The sequence below is a fragment of the Hylobates moloch genome, unplaced genomic scaffold (genome assembly GCF_009828535.3).
Source record: "Hylobates moloch isolate HMO894 unplaced genomic scaffold, HMol_V3 SCAFFOLD_2, whole genome shotgun sequence".
NCBI classification, from domain to species: domain Eukaryota; kingdom Metazoa; phylum Chordata; class Mammalia; order Primates; family Hylobatidae; genus Hylobates; species Hylobates moloch.
The window spans coordinates 16441114-16463039 of record NW_026652277.1 but is presented as its reverse complement, the minus strand read 5'-3'; the positions used below and the strand labels follow the sequence as shown (position 1 = coordinate 16463039).

Below are 21926 nucleotides of genomic sequence, written 5' to 3'. Positions count from 1 at the left end.
CAAATAATTAAAGTAGTTGTTAGACGGCTACTTGAACATGTTAATACCTCTGCGGGTCGTGAATTTGCCTCTCTTCTGATCCCATCTTTAGTAGGAATTGTTAAATATGTTCTTGCTGGGAATGGATCCTACTCCTGGCCGCTGAATCCTAATCCTATTCCTCTGCCAGGTCGTTCCTATTTTCAGAGTGGGTTTATGTCCCCCTCCAGAAATAACCTCCAAGCCAGTAATTGTTACTGCTTCGTTCCACTGCAAAAGGTTCACAAGTTCCCTTACTTTTCTTGTGCAGACCCCCCATAGCCTCTGATTTCTTCAATCCTTTGAACCACATCGTTTTCTCAAACTGCGATTATTTACTTTTCTACTCCAAAATACCATCATTTTTAAGAAACATATTGAGGAAGCAGTTCTTTAAACAAGTCTGGCGGTTTGAAGAGGCCTTTTGTTAGAAATTAGAATGCAAGCACCAGGAGGGCAGGGACATTTTTGCATTTGTTCCCTGGGGTATAGTAGGTGCGCAGAAAACACTGACTGAATGAATTAATGAAGCAAGGACCTTGGATGACAGGATGTTAGGAAGGTTATGAGCAGGCTCATGTGGCTAATGGTTGCGCATAGGAAGGCTGAGACACAGCACGCCTATCAGCACCTAGAGTTCTGTAGGCAGCCATATTAGTCTAAACGGAAGGCAGTCACGTGATTTCGTGGACCAGCTGGGAAGTCCCGCCTCCTCTCTTCCCATTTCCCTTAGGTCTCTTGTTAGTGTTAAAAGACCAGAGGATTATTTAATGGTTTTTTACGGGCTGAGGAGCAGCTCAACGCTTCTCTTTACTGAGTTGCAAGTAGTCCAGTGTTGCTTTGGGAGCAGGGTGACAGAATCAAGAAATGCTTTTTGCAAACATTTTCAAGGCAAAAAACTTCTTGTTAGAGGAGAGATCTTGGGCCGGGCACGGTGGCTCACACTTGTAATCTCAGCACTTTGGGAGGCCGAAGCAGGCAGATAGCTTGAGCCCAGGAGTTTGAGACCAGCCTGTGCAACGTGGTGAAACCCCGTCTCTACAAAAAGTACAAAAAATTAGCTGGACATAGTGGTGCATGCCTGTAGTCCCAGCTACTCGGGAGGCTGAGGTGGGAGGATCACCTGAGCCTGGGAGGTCAATGCTGCAGTGAGCCGTGATCGTGCCACTGCACTCCTGGCTGGGTGATAGAACAAGACACTGTTGAAAGGGAAAAAAAAAAAAGGATCTTGTACAGTGGTTAATAACCACAGATGTTAGCATTAGTAATAGCTGGAGAGCTTCTGCAGAACTCAAAAACTTGCTCCCTCCCCAACCTACTAAATCAGAATCTCCATGTGTGAGGTGAATTCTTGTTTAACTTGGTATAAAGCTCACTTAATGCCTCTGACATGTATCCTTGGTTAGCGTGGTTAGTAGGAACGGAAAAATAAATGTGTATTTTGATGTCATTTGATCTTATTTCATTTTTCAAGCAGTGAGGCAACGTAGGATATTAAACAATTATTTTATCAGACAGTAATTTGCCACAAAAATGTCTAGTTGAACCTACGCATGCTTATGTATATATTTTAAATTCTTACTCATTTTGCTTATCTTATTTAAATACTGCATGAGGTCGTATTTGTTCAACATTTCTGTAAGGCTTTCCATTAACAAATCATGTATATTTTTATTCAGGTGTAGAATTGATGGGGAAGGCTTTAAATGACTTTATTTTTGCCAGCCATATTTAGGAAAGCTTAATCTTAACATTTGCCTGATAGCAGTTTTTCCTGATTATAGACAAACACTTAGTTGTAAGTAAGTGATAAACCTTTAGAAGTCACTGTCACAAGCAAAACTTAAGATGGAGACAAATGTACTATTTATTTTTGAATGATTTTTTTAAAAAAGTCAAGATTAATATAATACTAATATAGTAACAGCTATTATAATAATAGGTATTGTCTATTAAGGCCTGGAATTGCAAGGCCGTGTAAGTTTTTTCCTGCAGTATCACTTATAATTATCGTAAGAATTATAAGCAGACTTTTTAGAGGTGAGGACGTTGAGGCGTAGAGAGGGTTGGTTGGTGACAAGTCTGTGGGGACACAGCTAGTGACTCAGGTGAGATTTGAACCTGGCAGTCCCTCCTCTGGGTCCAGCTTCCTGATCACGGTGAGGTCCTCTTTGCCACCCATATGCTGGTAAGAGGATTCCTAGAAATGCAGTTTCCAAGTTTGAACAAAACACAACCCCAGCACACTCTCCCGAAAAGGCAGGCGGAGAGATGTTGCTGGATGGTGAGTTGGCGTGGGCTTTGCCGGCATGTGAGCAAGGCTAGCATAACACTTTGCAAAATGCAGCTGAGATAGCCTCTGCAAGACAAATCGCTGGCCCTTTCCAAGCCAGTTGCATTGTCCCCGTGTCTCTTTCCCCTCAGTAAACATGCCCCAGGATGGGATCGTCTTTAGTTTCTTTGTGTCCCCAACACCTGAGGTGACCATCTGGATGCTGCTGCGGGCTGGCTGATGGGCAGTGCTGGGCACTGATGATGCACGTGAAGCTCGTGCTGCAGGTTTGCTTCTGGGGGTGTTTTAAAGTGTGGATGATGATCTCTCCCTATATATTTTTTACATATCTGAATACAGGAGATAAATGCTTTCGAGATTTCTGTGAAATTTCCTTTCATAATAAATCCAGAGTTTATTGACTTGTAACCTTTTTGGTACTGGTATTTCAGCCAAGCAAGAGTATCCAGGAGAGTTCTTATTTGTCAGATCTGAGAACGTGCAGGGACACAGCAAAATAAAGTCAGGGGCTTGGCTGGAGGTTTAATATGTGATTGTATTACTTTACCTTTACTGTGTATCTTTGAATAAGCTATTTAAACTGTTATGTCTGGTTCTTAAGTAGTAAAGCACTTGCTTTCGTATTAGTCTATATACCTATAAAAAATGAGATGTAAGTTGAGTCTCGTGTACCCATTCATTCATTTATTCATTCGGGTTAAGTTCCTATTTGAGGGCAGATCTTTGAGTCCAAGGAACTTGCCTTTTCCGGTAAAGTAAGAGTCACTTATTCAACAGCTGTTTGTTGAGCCCCTGGTATTTGCTAGGGATTAGGACAAGAGACAGAACATGCATTATTGATGATGTTCTAGTGGGAGAGGACAGAAGAAAGAGAGAATATGAATGACAGATATGTGGTATAAAGAGCTCTGGGAAAAAAATGGAGCATGGAAGGGAGTGCCCAGCTAGGGAAGGGGTAATCAGACAAACCCTCACTCATAGGGTGGTGCCCTTTATGCAGAGACTTAAAGGCAGGAGGGAGGTCTCCTCACGGAGAGAATGGTAAGTGCAAAGGTCCTGGGTGGGCTTGTGTTGAGGAAGAGCAAGGCCAATGTGGCTGGAACAGAGTGAGTAAAGGGGAGAGAGTTGTAAGCAATGAGCTTAGACAGGAAATGGGGTCTGGTTCACATGGGAACTAGTAGGACATTGTCAGAACTTGGGCTTTTACTCCGTGTGAAATGGGCACTCCCATAGATGCTTCCGTCCTAATCACCAGAATGTGAGAATTTGTTACCTTATATAGGGAAAGTGACTTTGCTTATGGGCTTTAGAGTCTTGAGATGGGGAGATTATCCTGGATTGCCCAGGTGAGCCCAGTATAATCACAAGGGGCCTCGTAAGAGGGAGGAAGGAGGGTCAGAGGTAGTAGAAGACGTGGTGACAGGAGCAAGAGGCTGGAGTCACTTGTGGAAGGGGCCACAAGCCAAGAAATACAGGCAGCCTCCAGAAACTGGAAAGGCATGCAGCTGGATTTCCCCCCTGCAACCCCGAAGCCTCCAGAAGGAATGCAGCCTTATTGGCATCTCAATTTTAGCTCCATAAAATCCAGTTTTTGGACTTGTGCACTACAACAGTAAGAGACTAGATTTCTATTATTTTAAGCCACTGCTTGTAGTCATTTGTTAGAGCAGCAAAAGGAAACTGATACAAATGGGAAGACATTGAAGGGTTTTGAGCAAAGGCATAGCATGATCTGACTTTCTTATTTAGACACAGAGTCTCATGTGATCACCCAGGCTGGAGTGCAGTGGTGCAATCATAGCTCACTGCAGCTTCTGTCTCCCAGCATCAAGCGATCCTCCTGCCTCAGCCTCCCAAGTAGCTGGGACTACAGGCATGCACCACTACGCCCCACTGATTTTCTCAGTTTTTTGTGGAGATGGGGTCTTGCTGTATTGCCCAGGCTAGTCTCAAACTCCTGGGCTTGAGTGATCCTCCTGCCTCAGCCTCCTGAAGCACTGGGATTACAGGCATGAGCCATGGTGTGCAGCCCCTGACTGTTTTTCAGAGGAGTTCTTTGGCTGCTGTGCTGAAAATAGGCTGGAGTGCAGAGGGCAAGGGTGGAAGTGGAGAGTCCGAGAGATAGGAGACTATCACAGCAATCCTGGTGGGAGTAGGTGCTGGCTTCATCCAAATGGTAGTGGTAGTGGTACAAGTAATGGTTGGATACTGGATCTGTTTCAAAGGCAAAACAGGAATTGGTGACAGTTTAGATAAGGGATGAGAGAGTTAAGGTTAACTGTGAGATTTTGGTCTAAGCAACTGGAAGGCTGGGAAAGATTGTAGGAAGAGTAGATTAGGAGAGGGATTGAGGAGAGGAGGTCATCCTGAGCTGAGTTTCAGATATCTTAAATTTGAGATGCCTTCGGGGTATCTCATTGAGAAGGCAATGGGGTATAAGAATCTGGAGTCCAGAAGAGAGATCTAGGCTGCATACATAGTTAGGGGCATTATCAGCATACATTTAAGGCTACAAATTGGATGAGATCCCTTATGTGTGACTGCAGAGAGTGAAAGATTGAGCCTGAAGCCCTGTGGTTCCTAAACACTGAAGCCAGAAGGATCGAGGATGTTTATGGGTCGGACTGACTGCCAGGCAGACATCCATGGCCAGTCAGGGACTGTGGCCACCTCGGTTGACACCACAGATGGCTCCCCATTGCTGGAGCTGTGTGGTGTGTTTTAGCTTCATAGGAAAAAGAGGTTCTCTTACGAGGCAGATGGGGGATGGGGGATTATTCTCTTCTTCCTGACATATGCAGTTACCTCGGCCAGGGCAGGACAGTGGAATGCACGTGATTGAAATATCCTCCGGAGCCTGGCTGAATGCAGAAGTCTCTTTTTGCCCAGTATTTTCAGCCAGCATCCAGTCTCCTAAAAAGCAGCCAGCCATGTGGCTAACTGAACTTTCACCCCTTTTTTGTTCTTTTATATATTATTTCTTGGAAGAATTAATTAGTAGAGAGGATAAAAATCCTGCATTGGTAGTGAAGAAAGGAAACTCAATATATACCTTGACCAATCCTCAGAATAGGTCAACAGACCCAGAAAAAAAAAAAAAAAAAAAGGTGATTTGGGAGCTGGTGGCGTCACCTGGGGTTTGTTAGCAGTTTTCTGTTCCACTTCTGCATTTTCTCACCTGCCGATGAGACCGCTGTTGTGTGAGCTGAAGATCTGGATTCTGTGTTTTGCATAATTCTCTTTCCTGAGCATTCCATGGTTTCTGCTGCTTGTTCTAAATTGGAATCGTTTCTGGTTTCTTGGCTTCTAGGCAATAATGGGACCTCTTCTCCCGCATTTGTTACCCAAATAATTTTGCCTTTGGTGAAGAGGAAAAAAAATCACATTGGTCTGCTTGGCATGCAACAAAACAAAGTGCTATAGACATCAAAACCTTATTTGCACCAATCCCAGCAGCCCATGGGACGTATGTCTGCAACGCTGCATACACCTGGGGCTAGCCAGCTTAGTGCCCTACAATATGTGCCCACGATCGATAGCATTTTTTGCTACAATAACTATGAGAAGCATAGTATTTTCTAGCATACTTGTGAAGAGTGGAAACAAATATTAATACCCTTCAGAGAGTAAAGGATGTTATGAATTTAGAATTTCCTCTCAATTATATTCTCCAGAATAAACAGAATTAACAATGAGTGGATGAACAGTCAAAAATCTCTTCTGTTATATCTCTTAATCCTTTTCCTGTGCACATTAAGAAGCTAAAGAAAAATAACTTTCTTTACTGAGGCAGGCAAGAAGAAAATCCAGTATTCTTTTGTTTGGTCAATTAAGTCCTTGATTATAAGTGTCTTGTTTATCTTCTCTTCTGTATTGTCATTCTGTCAACTGGTTCCCATTTATTTTATCCAGAGGTTTAAAACATTTTTGGATAGAGGTTAAGTGCTGGACTCTCCATCACTAGGCTTGGGTTCAAACCTCATTCTCCCACTGCCTTGTTCTGTGACCTTCAGATATTGATATAATTTGGCTCTGTGTCCTCACCCAAATCTCATCTTGTAGCTCCCATAATTCCCATGTGTTGTGGGAGGGACCTGGTGGGAGATGATTGAATCATGGGGGCGGGTCTGTCCTGTGCTGTTCTTGTGATAGTGAATGGGTCTCACAAGATCTCGTGGTTTTAAAAATGGAAGTCTCCTACACAAGCTCTCTCTTGTGGCTCCTGCCATTCCTGTAAGTTGTGACTTGCTTCTCCTTGCCTTCCACCATGATTGTGAGGCCTCCCCAGCCTCGTGGAACTGTAAGTCCAATTAAACCTCTTTCTTTTGTAAATTGCCCAGTCTCGGGTATGTCTTTATCAGTAGCGTGAAAACGGACTACAACAGATACGTTATTTTACCTCCCTTCTATACCTCATGTAAAATGAGGGTAATAACAGCTCCCACCTCGTGGTTTCTTTGTGAGGATTAAAAGGATAATCTGCTTAAAGAATTTAGCCTTGATTCAGGAATGTGTACAGCTGCTCAGTGAATGTTAGGTAAATGAACACATACACATACGGGCACAGTGGATTTTTATGCTATTAAACTTTGACTGTTTAGAGGCCAGCTTTCTGAAACCTGGGCTCTTCTAAAACAGTCTAAGCAGAGAGGTCACCCCAGCCCCACCCTTTTGACAGGGAAGAGGCAGTTAGTTACTGAGTGCTTAGTGAGAAAGAAACAACAGAGTAGATCCAAAGCCAAAGTCTCACCTCACACAGTGGGATTGGTCAATGTATCCTGTGGATAAAAGAAAGGCTGGGAATTATCCTCCTGTGTGAAAATTGAGGCACATAGGAAGGGTCAGAAGACAAAAGCGAGGGAAAAGAAGGGGCAAGAGGGAGGAGCTCAGATGAAGCGATTCTGCATGGCCAGTACTCAGGGTAGACAAAAGACACAGCAAGAAGAGTAGGCCTGCAGTCCACCCATCCTAAGAATTTTATAATTACAAGCAATTTTCCAAGTCTGTGCCTTTCTTGGGAGTTTTATATTGAGGCTGGGAGCAGGTTCTGGTTGTTCTATGTAGAGAGCTCTGTGATTGGCTTTTTGGTTGGACCATTAGTTGTTTCATTCACTCATTCGCCCATTCATTCAGTTCTTTCTTTTTGACATCCTTTATATGATTGTTAACTTGTTCCTAGTAAGTGTTGGGTACTTTGTAGTACTTGCACTAACTGATCAGACTCACTTCTTTATCCATGTTAAGATCTTAAACTACCTCTCTGAAAGTGACAACATTATTTTCTAATTGTTTAATTTCTCACCGTCTTAACGTTACTTTTTGTGACAGCGCTTATTTCATTGGGGATTTTTTTTCCTTCTCCCAGAATTCATGATAACAACCACTGTGGTGAACCAATTGCTTCATTTGTTGTATCAGTTGTGTGCCTACACTATAATGCTTTTGTCACTTGTTTACATACTAGTAATTTATTTCATGTTTAAAATATGCTATATAAATCCATCTTTCGAAATCTTTATTATAAATTGAAAGCATTGTAGAAAAAGAAGTCTCTTCTGGAGTTGGACAAAGTAGTTTAGCTCTCATATGAAATCTTTCTTTCTTTCTTCCTTCTTTCTTTCATTCTTTTTTTTTTGAGACAGAGTCTTGCTGTGTGTCACCCAGACTGGCTTGCAGTGGCGTGATCATGGCTCACTACAGCCTTGACCTTCTGGGCCCAAGTGATCCTTGCACCTCAGCCTTCCAAGTAGCTGGGACCACAGGCATGCATCACCATGCCTGGCTAATTTTTTAACTTTTTCAGAGATTGAGTCTCCCTATGTTGCCCAGGCTGGTCTCGAACTCCTGAGCTCAGGCGATCCTTCCACCTTGTCTTCCCAAAATGTTAGGATTACAGGAATGAGCCACCCACCTGGCTAAATCTTTTAACTATTTCCTTAAGAAAAGATGTAGTGTGGTTATTAACTATGTCTAGAATAAGCAGACTCCAAATACATAATAAAAAAGTTAATTTTTTTAGACTAGATTTTTGATTCTGGGTAATTACCTGCCCTAACCCAAGGCAGCTTTATGTTGTTATCAGAATTGGTTTTCTTGCCTAAATCCTATTACTATGAAAAGAAGATCTAGCTTAATAGGTAGAGCAGTAAGTGACAAGGATGTTCTTTATGGAATTGTAAAGTGTGCCACTTACACATGAATAAGATTGAATTTGTCAATTGATCACTAACATTTTTCAGATTAGTTTTAAGCTAGATATAATTACAGACGTATCTTAGTTTTTATGCAGAATATCGTAAATTGCAGAAGAGTTTCATGCACTTAATCTCAGTTGTATAATGTAGGCAAGGAGAGCTCTCCGGCCTCTTTTTAAAGATGATGGGACCAAGGGAGATTGTGACTTGCCTAAGGCCACATTATTGACATGGCTTATTATAGACAGAATCCAGTTTTTAGTTCAGATCTTTCTAATTCAGAAATAAGCATTCCTCACAATGGTATACCCATCAATGTGTTAAAACTGAGCCAATAAAAAGGCCTAATTTATTATTAGATGACAGATTGCTGTGATTCCAAATATATGCCTTAATTTTATTTGAAAAAGAAAATGTTGGGAATGGAATATTTGTACCCAACTTTGAATTTTGACTTGGATTTTATTGCATGCTCCTACATTTTATTTCTGCATTAATATTTCTTTTGCCATACTTCACAAAAAAATCATACCATATCCTTTGATTCCCCTGGCCTTAGCTGATAATCAAAAATGACTCCCGTCAAGTCTCCTACATGATATTTTTGAACAAGTTCCATTTTATATATTCTATTTCAGTGAAATCTTTAGCCCCGGAAAATGTTTTCAGCGTGGATTTTTAAAATGCTAAGTGAATTATATTTCTGCCTGGTGAGTTATTGCCTTAAAGGGGGTGGGAAGTTGCAACACATAAAATGTTTCCGTTTTGTAGTATAAATTTCAGGAAGCCCAGCGTCAGGTTCAGCGTGATTGAACATGTGCATCAATCTGTGTTAACACCAGCTGGAAAAGCCTGCCACTGTGTGCAGTGGACTTCCTTTGATTTAATAGGATGCTAAATGTATTTTTGCCCTGGGAGAAATGCTGGCAGTGCTAACGTTCTGAATTTAATTTTTTTTTTAATTCCAGAGGCATGTCTGTAAATACAGTTGTTATCACCTCAATACATATATAACATCTTACATTTATGTAGCCTCTCCCTTTGAGGCATGTCCTATATATTATAGTGTTCCTATGTTAAAAGAAAAAAAAAAGCAAGGTTATACTGAGTCAGACCCAAATGGTGTTGCATGCGTGTATGAGTGTGAGAGTTTCTTTCAGAGTGCAGTGGGAGTTTGAAAGGAGTGAAGTGGGTGACAATTGTCCCTCATGTTGTCAACACCAGAAATCTAGGCCTTATCGTGACATCATGGATCAGTGTTTCATATTTATGTTTATTTAGACCTTTCCAGAATTCTTCACATTTTCAACTGAGTATTCCATAAGTTGACTACCTATTACACAAAAGCATCTAATTGTACCATTTATACTCCTGTGAAGTTTTAGGTGATAGCATTCTAATATTAGTAAATAAGCTTATGCTCATTTTTTCAACATATGTAGAGTGATTTTAACACGCCCAGTACTATCTCTGTTGCCCTTTATATTTGCTGTTTTAAAAATATCGGCTCTTCTCCTTGGACAGCCCCTATTGAATCCATCTTACCATATCAGAATCTGACTTCCAACCCCATAAACATTATATTTCTGTAATCAGTTCAGTTTGGGGAGCACTGGTTAAATGAAACATACATAACCCTTACTTTCATGAAGAAAACCTTTGAAAGAAAGAAACAGCTAAACAAATAGTTAAACATTACAAAATGGCTGCTAGAATGTAAGCTTCCCCAAGACATTGGTTTAAGCCACCCTCATCTCTCACCTGGGTTGCTAGAATAACCTCCCAACTGGTTTCCTGCTTCCTACCTTCCCTTTAAAATCCATTCTTCACCCGGTAGTCAAGGTGATCGTACAAAATTACAGAGTGGATTGTATGCCTTTGTCAATTAGAGCTCTTTAATGTTCTGTAGGAATATTTAAGGCCCAACTGGCACCCGTAGTTTCCATGCTACTTATCACCCTCACTCACTCATGAGCTGCTGTCAATAACCTCCTCTCACTTCTTCATGATCTTTGCTCTCTCCTTGGAATTTTCACCTGAATATTTTTGCAGCTCATACCACACAATTCATACATTCTAAGTGTACAATTCAGTGTTTTTTAGTATGTTCAGAATTGTAAAACCATTACTACAACTTTAGAACATCGTTCATTACCTCAAAATGAAACGCTGTACCCTTTTCTTTCTTGCTCCCATCCCTCCAGCTCTCCTAGCCCTAAGGGTTTTATACTTTGGCTCTTACATTTATATCTTTGATCCATTTTGAGTTAATTTTTATATGTGATATGAGATAAGGATTCAGTTTTATTCTTTTCCCTGTGACTGTCCTGTTGTTTCAGCACCATGTGTAGAAAAGACTGTTCTCTTTTTATCAAATGGTCTTGGCACCCTTGTCAACAACCAATTGACAGCAGATATATAGTTTTATTTTTGTACTCTCAATGCTATTTCATTTATTTATATGTCTATCCTTATGCCAGTACCACACTATCTTTAGTACTGTTTCTTTGTAGTAAGTTTTTAAATTGGGGCATGTTAGTTTCAACTTTGTTATTCTTTTTCAAGATTGTTTTAGCTATTTTGAGGCCTGTGAGTTTCCATATGAGTTTTAGAATCAGCTTGTTAATTTATACAAAGAAGCCAACTTGTATTTTGGTAGAAATTGCACTGAATTTGTAGATTATTTCAGAGATTATCATAATCTCAACAATATAAACTCTTTAGATCCATGAACATGGGATGTTTTTTCCATTTATTTAGACCTTCAGTTTCTTTCAGTAATGTTTTGTAGATTTCAGTTTGTTTTATACTTTTGTTAATTTTTTTCCTAAGCATTTTATTATTTTTGATGCTATTATAAATGAAATTATTTTCTTAATTTTACTTCTGGGTTGTTGGTTGCTAGTATGTGGGAATACAGTGGATATTGTATTGATTTTTATTTTACAACCTTATGAACTCAGTTATTCTCATTGTTTTTTAGTGGATTCCTTAGAATTTTCTAAGAGCTATTTTACCTCCTCCTTTCCAATCTGGATGTCTTTAATTTTATTTTCTTGGCAATTACTTTGGCTGCAACTTCTAGTACAATGTGGAATATAGATGGCAAGAGCAGACATCCTTGTCTTAAATCTTAAGGGGAAAGCATCCAGTCATTTACCATAGAATATTATGTTATCTGTAAGATATTTTTTGTGTAACCTTTGTCAGGTTTTACAAATGCCCTTCTATTTTTTGTTTGCAGAATGATTTATCATGAAATGTTGAACTTTGTCAAATGCCTTTTCTATGTCTGTGTGGCTTTTATTTTTTGTGTCTTACTTTTTATATATTTGTGGATTTCATTTGTTAGTATTTTACTTAAAATTTTTCCATGTTCATGAGGGATATTAGTTTGTAGTTTTCTTCTGGTGTTATAGTATCTTTGTATAGTTTTTGTTTCAGGAATATCGAGTCTCATAAAATGAGTAAAATTTGATAATTTTTCTTTTTTGAATGTTTGAAAGAATTCATTATTGATGCCATCTGGGTCTTGAATTTTCTTTGTGGGAAAGTTTTGAATTACGAATTCAGTTTTTAGATATAAGGCTCTTCAGATTTTCTGTTTCCTCTAGTATCTTTTAGTAATTCTCATGTCTTAAAAATGTACATTTTGGCTGAGCACGGTGGCTCACGCCTGTAATCCCAGCACTTTGAGAGGCCGAGGTGGGCGGATCATCACCTCAGGTCGGGAGTCTGAGACTAGCCTGACCAACATGGAGAAACCCCATCTCTACTAAAAGTACAAAATTAGCCGAGTGTGGTGGCGCATGCTTGTGACCCCAGCTACTCAGGAGGTTGAGGCAAGAGAATTGTTTGAACCCAGGAAGTGGAGTGAGCTGAGGTCACACCATTGCACTCCAGCCTGGGCAACAAAATCGAAACTCCATCGAGAGAGAGAGAGAGAGAGAGAGAGAGAGGGAGAGAGAGAAAGAAAGAGTACATTTCTTGCAAATCAAAACCACAATGAAATACCATCTCACGCCAGTTAGAATGGTGATTATTAAAAAGTCAGGAAACAATAGATGCTGGAGAGGACGTAGAGAAATAGGAACACTTTTACACTGTTGGTGGGAGTATAAATTAGTTCAACCATTCTGGAAGACAGTGTGGCGATTCCTCAGGGATCTAGAACCAGAAATACCATTTGAGCCAGCAATCCCATTACTGGGTATATACCCAAAGGATTATAAATCATTCTACTATGAAGACACATGTGCATGTATGTTTATTGCAGCACTGTTTACAACAGCAAAGACTTAGAACCAACCCAAATGCCCATCAATGATAGACTAGATAAAGAAAATGTTGTCCATATACACCATGGAATACTATGCAGCCATAAAAAATGAGTTCATGTCCTTTGCAGAGACATGGTTGAAGCTGGAAGCCATCATTCTCAGTAGCCTAACACAGGAACAGAAAACCAAACACCACATGTTCTCACTCATAAGTGGGAGTTGAATGATGAGAACACACGGACAACAGGGTGGGGAACATCACACACCGGGGTCCGTTGGGGGGTGGGGGGCAAGGAGAGGGAGAGCATTAGGACAAATACCTAATGCATGTTCGGCTGAAAACCTAGTTGATGGGTTGATAGGTGCAGCAAACCACCATGTTACATGTATATGTATGTAACAAACCTGCAAGTTCTGCACAGGTATCCCAGAACTTAAAATAATTTTTTTTTAAAGTACATTTCTTCTGAGTTAGTCTGTGTTGTCCCCATTTTTATTTGTTAATTTGTGTTTTCCATTTTTCCCCCCTTTGATTGATTGGTCCAAATAGCCAGTTGTAGTTTCACTGAGTTATTTATTCTTTGTTTTGTATTTCAATAATTTGCTTTTCTTCTCATTCTGAGTGCAGCTGGCTCTGATTTTTCTAGCTTGTTTAGGTGAAAGCTTAAATGATTGATTTTTAGTTTTTCTTCTTCTTTTTTTTTTTTTTTGAGATGGAGTCTTGCTCTGTCACCCAGACTGGAGTGCAGTGGCACTATCTCAGCTCACTGCAAGCTCTGCCTCTCGGGTTCACGCCATTCTCCTGCCTCAGCCTCCCAAGTAGCTGGGACTACAGGTGCCCGCCACCGCGCCCGGTTCATTTTTTGTATTTTTTTTTTTAGTAGAGACGAGGTTTTACCGTGTTAGCTGGGATGGTCTCGATCTCCTGACCTCGTGATCTGCCCACTTCAGCCTCCCAAAGTGCTGGGATTACAGGCGTGAGCCACTGTGCCCAGCCTCTTCTTTTTTAATATAAGCATTTCAAGTTAGAAATTTTTCTCCATTGTTTTAGCAGCATCTCACACATTCTGTAATTTCATTATTCAGTTTCAAATGTTTTCTTTTGTAAGACCTGTGGCCTGTTATTTAGAAATTGAGAATTTGTTTTCAAGTATTTGGAGATATCGGAAACATTTTGTTACTGATTTCTAATTTAAATTATGTCCTGATCAAAATTCATAATCTATATAATTCTAATCCTTCACAATTTGTTGACTTGTTTTATGGGCCTGCATATTCTCCAGTTGGTGAATTTTACAAGCACACTTAAAAATTTTATGTGCCCCATCAGTGTTCCATAAATGTTAGGTTACATTAGTTGATACAACTCCCAATAATGTTGTTTTTTTTTTTCCTTAAGTTAGTTATCTTAAATAACTTTAGAGAGGAGGAAAAAGTTTTTTGAATTGACTGCCACTTCTCTATTTACCATTTCTGACACTCTTCTTTCCTTGATGTAGATAGGCGCTTCCATCTGGTATCATTTACCATTATCCTGAAGAATTTTTTCTTTTGTATTTATTGTAGTACAGTTGTTTTTGGTCATTAATTAGCTTTTGTTTATCTGAAATATTTTTATTTTGCTTTCAGTTTTTGGAGGAATCTTTTTCAGGATATGAAGTTTCAGGTTGACAGGTTTTTAATTTTTTTTACTTCTGCCTTGCTTCAAGGGCGTTTTCTTGTCTCTGGTTTGCGTTGTTTAGTGTCATTCTTACTTTGTCCTCTGTGTCTATTTTTCTGTGGCCTCTTCTAAAATTTTCTCTTTATCATTGGGTTCTAGCAGTTTGATATGTAACATGTTCTTTATTCCTTTTTGACAGTTTTATGGAGCTTGTCTGATATATGGGTTAATAGTGTTCATAAAATTTGGTAAATTTTCAGCCTTTTTTTTAATTGATTGGTTGGTAAGTTAGTAATTTTCAGCCTTTTTTTAAAATTGATTGATTGACTGATTTCCCATCTCTCTCTCCTTTACTAGAACTCACATTACTCTTATGTTAGATCACTTGATATCTTCCACAGGTCACTTATACAAAACTTTTTATCTTGTTTTGTTTCTTTCAAGCATCTTCACCTCATCCTACTTTTGGCTTCAGTTTGGATAGTTTCTTTTGCCCTGTCTTTAAGTTCAGTGATTTTTTTTTGTTCTGTAGTGTCTAATCTCCTGATAAGCATATTTAATAAAATTTATTGTTTCAGATGTTGCATTTTTCACTTGCAAGTTTTCCATATAGCTCTTCTTATAATTTCATTTCTCAATTTAGATACTATTTGTTTCCCCTATTATGTTCATGTTTTTCTTTAAATCTTTGCACATATTTTAAATTGCTGTTTTAACATTTTTATCTGGTAATGCAATTTCTGATTCTGTTTGCATTGACGGATTTTTCTTTTGTTCGTAAACCACTTTTTTCCTCTTACTCTGCATGTCTAGTTTTTTTGTGGGTTTTTTTGTTTGTTTTTTGGTTTTGGGTTTTTACTGTATTGTAGACATTAAGAATAAATTTTTGGTTGTATGAATTCTTTTTGTCTTCCTTTATGGTCTGTTGAGTTTCATTCTAGCAGGTCGTTAATTTTTGATTAGCTTGATTGTTTCAAGGCTGGTTTTTAATGCCTGTTGGAGTTGGTCCTTACTAGACTTTACTCCTGGGCTAGATTAACCCTATTCTTAAGACATCTGGGATTACTACCTCATGACCAGGGTGCTTAGTGACATCTCTACTCTGGCTCATCAGAGTGTGAGTGTTTTCTGGTCTTGTGAAAACTCCAGTAATTGTTTATCTTATGTCTTCTTGTAGTTGGTCTTTCCCTGGTAGTTATATCTTCCTTGTGGTTGTTCTTTCCCTGGTAGTTTTTGTGTTTTCTTTCCGAGCCTTGAGGAGTCTTGTCCTGAACATTGCAGTTAATATTTTGGCAAAGATTCATGGGAATTCCTATGCAGCTTTCTGGGCCTCTTTTTCTTCATAGCTCCTTCTTTCCTGCTACCTTGCCCCACAGATTCCAGCTCCTTGAGTAGCCTCAAACTCTGATTTCTGCCCTTTCAATTCAGCATCGCCACTGTATTTTTTGATCCACTCTTGCACAGCTGTCTGGAAACGCTTCTCAGAGAAAACCAGAGTGAATGTAGAGTTTTCCTTACTCATTTCCCTTCCCTCACGCATCATAGTCCTGTGCTGCTTGTTGCCTGATATGGTTTGGCTGTGTCCCCGCCCAAATCTCATCTTGAATTGTAGTTTCCATAATCTCCATATGTGGGAGGGACCCAGTGGGAGACAGATGAATCACAGGGGCTGTTAGTCTATGCTGCTGTTCTTTTGATAGTGAGTTCTTACAAACTCTGATGGTTTTATAAAGGGCTTTTTCCCCTTTTGCTTGGCACCTCTCCTTGCTGCTGCTATGTGAAGAAGGACATATTTGCTTCCCCTCTGCCATGATGGTAAGTTTCCTGAGGCCTCCCCAGCCATGCTGAACTGTGAGTTAATTAAACCTCTTTCATTTATAAATTATCCAGTCATGGTTATGTCTTTATTAGCAGTGTGAGAATGGACTAATATATTGCCCAATATCCAGAAGCATTTCTATTATACATTTTGTCCAGTTACTTCAGAATGCCAGAAGTAAAAGTCTGGATTAATTTTTGATAACTGCCAATGTGGAAAGGTATAATTATTTTTCTGCTCTTTTCTTACCTATTTACACAACCTCCAGAGGTTATTTTTGCTCAGGTCATCCCCTCAACCCTGCATTCACTGGCTGGATTCCATAGCAGACATAGCAGTATTAGGATGCATATCAGACTTCATGTTATGTACACATGTTCTTTAAGACCATTTTCATCTTTATTCTTGGTATTATCAAGTTTTTAACCCCTAGAAGAATTTCTTGGTCTTTATTGCTTTTTAACTTATCTGTTAATGCACTGTTATAGCCGAGACCAACTGTATTAGTTTGCTGGGTCTGCCATAACAAAGTGCCAAAGACCGGGTGACGTAAGCAACAGAAATAAATTTTCTTGCGTTCGTGGAGATTAGAAATCTAATGTCAAAATAACAGAATTGGTTTCTTCTGAGGGTTTAAGGGAAGGATCTTTTCTAGACCTCTCTCCTTGGCTTGTGGGTGTCCCTTTTCTCCCTGTGTCTTCACTGTGCCTTCCCTCAGTACCTGTTTGTGTTCAGCTTTGCCCTTCTTATAAGGACACCAGTCGTATTGGATTAGGATCCACTCATATAACCTCATTTTAACTAAATCATCTCTGTAAAGTCACCATTTCCAAATACAGTCACATTCCAAGATATTGAGGGTCGGGATGGAATTCAGCCCATAACACCAACCATTTCTCATGTTTCTTACTTTTTGCTTCTAAGCCTTGGTGTAAAACTTGATATCCTGTGATACTGTTTCATTGTTCACCTGCTGATTCATGTCATCATTCTTTTTCATTATTGCAACAATAAGTCAAGTTTCCTTAAGCCATTATTTTTAATCTTTTCAAAAATCTTTGAGAAACAAGTGAAACCTATGGAGATAACCCCAGTATATATTTTCACATATGAAATTTTACATCTAATTTGGAGAGTTTTGAGATGCCCCCATATCCACGCATGTGCCCTTTAGTACAGAATTCCCACCCCAAATATTCATCATTGTAACCCTTTATTCTAGGTTCCATCCACTGACTGGTATAGATGTCATTCATGTATATCTACCAGATTTCCCCCTAAATCACATGCAAATGAAGAAGAGTGTGTGAGCACAGGATGCATGAATGCCTAGTGCAGGAAGTTACAGGTATTGAAAGGGAAAAGCAATACATCACTCATTTGATCTGCTCTCTTTCAGATCATAGGATGTAGTGGTAGATGGTCACATATTAAACTTTAAAGAGGTGTTGGCTTTCTTCCCCCTTGCATTTAAAAGGTTATGTGCTGCAATGTGAGACAAATAAATCATGATTCACTACAACAGTGTTGCAGTCAGTTATATAAATTGCCAGTGAAACACTAAATCTGTCACTTTGTGTGTTCCGACAATTTAGCAATTGGAATCGTGTTGGAAGAGGACTGACTGGGAACAAAAGAAGCTGATATAGTGGCAGACGCAATTAGCAAGATCAGTGGTTAGTGTTAAAGGTTCATTGTTTGGTCATTTTGGTTGACTGAATTGAAAGCAGTTGCTATCTAAAAGAGTTTGCCAGCTGTAATTTGCTATAAGAGAATGCAGAAAAGTTAGTTGCCCAACTTTATAACATCTTGGAGACTTATTTCTCAACTTGCTGTGTTCCTAGGACAGTGACCGAAAGATTCAGCTTGTTCTTCTCATTCAAGCTCATTCAAGCTTTTAATAGATATTCTAGAATTTCTGCATGCTCAGTATATATACGTTTTTTTACTTTAGCTGTTCACCTACTTCTTTCACAAAAAATTTTCGGGTCTGTGTTATAGCCTTTTTAACAGTTCTTTGAGCCCTAATTTATCACAGCTTTCCGTTTCTTCAGACTATGAGAGTTTTCACCGATCACTACTTGAACTGTAGCAAACACCACTTTGAATAACATTGGGTTTTCTGTTTTTGTTTGTTTGTTTGTTTTGAGACAAGTCTCACTCTGTCACCCAAGCTGGAGTGCAATGGCGTGATGTCAGTTCACTGCAACCTCTGCCTCCTGGGTTCAGGCAACTCTCCTGCCTCAGCGTCCTGAGTAGCTGGGATTACAGGCACCTGCCACCATGCTTGGCTCATTTTTTTTTTTTTTTTTTTTGTATTTTGGTAGAGATGGGGTTTCAACATGTTGGCCAGACTGGTATTGAACTCCTTCGTAAGCCTTTCTGAAAAGCACAAAAGTTCTGACCCAGTTCTGTTTCTAACAGAGCTACTAACCTGGCGAAACCTGAAGAATAGTTAACCTGTTAAATTGGAACACCAAGTGTCACTGCAGTAGAAATGTAGCCTGGGCAGAAATCATCATGGCTTGAGATAGTCTAAAAAAGCTTCAGCAGTATCTTAGTCAGCTTGGGCTGCTGTAACAAAAATACCATAGACTGGGTGACTTAGACAGCAGAGATTTATTTCTCATGGTTCTGTGGGCTGGAAAATCTGAGATCAAAGTGCTGGCTTATTCATTTCCTGGCAAGGGCTCTCTTTCTGGTCCCAGGTGACACATCCTTTCTGTATCATCACATGGCAGAGAGATCATTTTTCTTGTGTCTGTTCTTATAAGAGCACTAATCCTATTTATAAGGGCTCCACTCTCATGACCTAATTCTCTTCCAAGGACTCTACTTCCAAATACCGTCACATTAGCACTTAGGGCTTTAATATATGGATGTGGAGGGGTCATAAATATTCAATCCACAGCAAGTAGAGGTGAGACTTTAGCTGGCACATAGCAGAATCAACAACGGTAAGAGAAAATGCAAAGCAGTGGTATATATTACATTTCATGACTTGAATATAGATTTAAACTGTTACTAGGCTATGGTCTCTGTCCCTTTGTGTACTTTCCATGAGCACTCATCAGAACTCCTGCCTTTCATTCAGTTAGGTCTTCTGTGACTGGTTGGGTAATACTGAGGCATCAGTTTGGTGGAAGCTACTGATACTGTACTTCCTCATTTAGCCCAGTTGGTTCTCAGAGTTTGTAAGTCCATCGGCCCCTTAAGGAAGTCAATGAAAGCCATAGATTCTGTCTAGGAAAAATTGTATATACTTGACCATGGGACCTGGGATTAAATATCTCTGCCCTGTCCCTACAATATCGGCTTATCTTAACCACTCTCAAAAGTGTTGGAGATAAATGGCAGAAAGCTACTTTTTATATCTCAGTAGAAAAAAAATGAGCAAGAACACATATTTCACAAGAGAAGATTGATGACCAAGCCTATAAAAAACTGGTCAGCCTTAGTAGCAGTCAATGAAATGCAGATTAAAACAAGTTACTATTTTTTAGAATATCGATTAACAAAGATTTTAGAAAAAGATAATGCAAAGTGATAGTAAAGGTTTGGTGAAATAGACATTTTCATGCATTGCTGTTGGATTGTAAATTAGCGTGTTAATTCTAGACCCATTTTTGGAGTATATGCCAGGCACTGTAAAAGCTTCCAGCCTTTTGTTGCAGTAAGCTCCCTTGGAATTCTATCATCAAGAAATAATCAGGAACTCAGAAAAGGTTAGTATAAATATGTTTTTTCCCACAGTATTTTTGTTTTGTTTTGTTTTGTTTTTTTGAGACGGAGTCTCGCTCTTTCACCCAGGCTGGAGTGCAGTGGCGCTATCTCGGCTCACTGCAATCTCCACCTCGCAGGTTCACACCATTCTCCTGCCTCAGCCTCCCGAGTAGCTGGGACTACAGGGGCCCACCCCCGCGCCCGGCTAATTTTTTTATTTTTTAGTGGAGACAGGATTTCATTTGCCACAGTATTTTTAACAGTAGAAGCTTTGAGGGCACCTTGATATAAAAATGGTTAAATTAACTAGTAGATGATGGAACATAAAATGACATGAGAATACTTACAATAGCACATTACAAGATTGCATTTACAAGGCTGGGTGCTATGGCTCAGCCTGTAATCCCAGCACTTTGGGAGTCTAAGGCGGGTGGATCAGGAGTTCTAGACCAGCCTGGCCAACATGGTGAAACCTGTCTCTACTAAAAATACAAAAATAAGCTGGGCGTGGTGGCGGGCACCTATAATCCCAGCTACTTGGGAGACTGAAGTACGAGAATCGCTTGAACCCAGGAGACGGAGGCTGTAGTGAGCCAAGATCACGCCACTGCACTCCAGTCTGGGCGACAGAGTGTGAGACTCAGTCTCACTGAAAAAAACAAAACAAAACAACATTGCTTTACAGTGTGATTCCAGTTACAGAGAATATTCACATAGCTGCATAAATGAATGAAAAGGTTACTGGTTAATGTCTCTGTATGTTGGGATTCTCAGTGATTTTATTTTTCTACTTGTTTTTTATTTTTTATAATTCCTCCAGTGTGTTGGTGTTAGCTTTATAGATTATATCAAGTAACCTTTTGCTGCACAACAAAATAACCCCAAACCTAGTGAATTAAAACAAAACCATCTTACAATTTTGTCAGAACTGTCCAAGCTGATATTTACTGGGCTCTTTCCTGAATGTGGGGTCAGCTGGAGGGTTGGCTAATAGGATACCCTAGGATGGTCTTCATGTGTGGTGGTTGGCAGACCATTGTCCAAGGCACTGCAGTTCTCTTCCAGGTGGCTTCTCACGCCTTCTGATGTGCTAGCTTGGATTTGTTCACATGGCGGTCTCTTCTAGGGATAGTACGAGCTACAGCTCACATGCGTGAGGTGCAAGTTGATACAGTTTGGATGTTTGTCACCTCCAAATCTGATGTTGAAATTTGATCCCCAGTGCTGGAGGTTGGGCCTGGTGGGAGATCTTTGGGACATTGGGGCAGATCCCTCTTGAATGGCTTCGTGTGTCCTCATGGTAATCAGTGAGCTCTTGCTTTATGAGTCCCCAGGAGAGCTGATTGTTAAAAAGAGCCTGGCACCTCCCTTCCCTCTATCCCTCCATCCTCTCCATGTCATCTGTACACAACAGCTCCCCTTCCCCTTCTGCCTTGAGTGGAAGCTTCCTGAAGCCCTCACAAGAAGCAGATGCTGGCGCCATGCTTCTTGTGCAGCCTGTGGAACCAGGAGCCAAATAAACCACTTTTCATTATAAATTACCCAGCCTCAAGTATTCCATTATAGCAACACAAAAATGGACTAAGACATAAGCCCAGGTACACAGGCACTTTCCAAGTCTGTTTCATTCACGTTTGCTAATGCCCTCTCTATTGACCAAAGCAATTCACATGATTAGGCCCAGAGCCAGTGTACAAGGAAACACCAAGGGCATGGAAGGTACAGGGGAGAGGGAGGGATGATCACAGCTGTTTTTGCAAACAATCTTTGACATAAACCATGGTAATCAATGCCATAAAAAAGAAAAATAAACCCCTAACTCATCTGAATCCTAGTGCACAGCCTTCTGAGAGTGATAGTATCTTTATGTTTTGACTTCTTCAGAGGTCTCCATATCTTTTCATGCCTTTGTGGCTATAAGGAGTAGGGAAGAGGGGGG

The 21926-nt window shown here is 39.9% G+C and overlaps 1 protein-coding gene across 1 annotated transcript in view; it reads left to right on the top strand.

Moving 5' to 3' along the window:
• The window catches only part of RSU1 (Ras suppressor protein 1), a 224852-nt gene that overhangs the window by 61150 nt on the left and 141776 nt on the right, over nt 1-21926 (top strand). The gene's annotated exons all lie outside the window — the stretch shown is intronic.